We start from the raw sequence: 1,276 nt of genomic DNA, 5'->3' as shown, positions 1-1,276 counted from the left end.
TGATGTCCAATTGTCTAAGCTGTTTTACATGTCAAAAGGTAACCCTGATTGCACACATCAGACTGTAGGCAGGGATCAGTGAGTACTTCTGCATTTGATGGAAATAAGTAGTATAAAGCCTTTGGGCACTTCTACAACATTCATTCCTTAACATGGTAGAAGATAGTTGAAAAAAAGATACTTGTTTATTGATTTCTTAACTAAACTGGAGGACTGAACAACACAAAAATTAGAGTTTGTGTGAGAGAGAGAAATAAACAACGGTGTTCACAAACATCTGGACTCAGTCAGTACTTATTTACATATGACCTATTTAGACACTTTAGTGATGAGTAGTAAGCAGCTCTAAGCCTTTGTTTTTCTTCTCCAGGGTTCATCTCAATCGTTTTTGCTACACAACATGACAGTATCTTATTGAATAAGCCCACCGTTACCTTTTGTCTAAGGATGTGTGTGTGGAGACAGTGTTTGTGTTGGCTTGTTTGTGAGGAGACTATTTGGTATATTGACTGCTCATTGTTTTGTTTTGTTTGTTTTTGTTTTTACCTTTATTTAACCATGATAGGTCTCATTGAGATTACAAATCTATTTTTCAAGAGAGTCCTGGCCCAAGAATGGTAACGGCACAGTTACAGACTATTTTAAAATACACAATCACAGCAAAGTCATACAACAAGTTAGCCAAAGCACTTACAGACTCAGCGGCCTGCTTCAAGGTCAGAGTAGCTTGTTTAATTATAATCATTTGTCACTCAAGTTTATTGAACATAATACAGTACATGCGGGAAAATAAGCTGTTAAATCACCTTTCACTTTTGCTGTACTGCCTCCATTTAAAAAAAGCCAAAAGCGATTTGTTCTTATCCCTGGCCACAGACAGTTTAAGCGATCCTAGGAGATTTTGGCACACCATAAAATCCCTCTCAGCTCTCGCTCCTTAGAGCTGCCTCCTAACATTGTTGTTGACTCCACCCCTGTGTCAAATAAGACAGAGATGCTTAATTTTTTTAATACACATTTTATTGCCTCCAGTTCCTTGTTTGACACATTATCTTTTGGTAATTCACCCCCCTCCATCATCAGCAGTCCAGTAGCCACAATTTCTCCTTCAAACCCTTCTCTGTTGGGGAGGTTTGTAAGGCTCTAAAGGGCCTAGACCCCAAAAAATCAGCAGGCCCAGACGATCTCCCCCCTTATTTCTTACGTCTAGCTGCAGATATTATAGCCGAACCACTGTGTCATGTTTTTAATCTTTCTATAACACACAATGTCATTC

Source organism: Notothenia rossii, assembly GCF_949606895.1.
Source record: "Notothenia rossii genome assembly, chromosome: 3".
NCBI classification, from domain to species: Eukaryota; Metazoa; Chordata; class Actinopteri; order Perciformes; family Nototheniidae; genus Notothenia; species Notothenia rossii.
The sequence above is the reverse complement of the archived record's forward strand: the minus strand, read 5'-3'. Positions refer to the sequence as shown.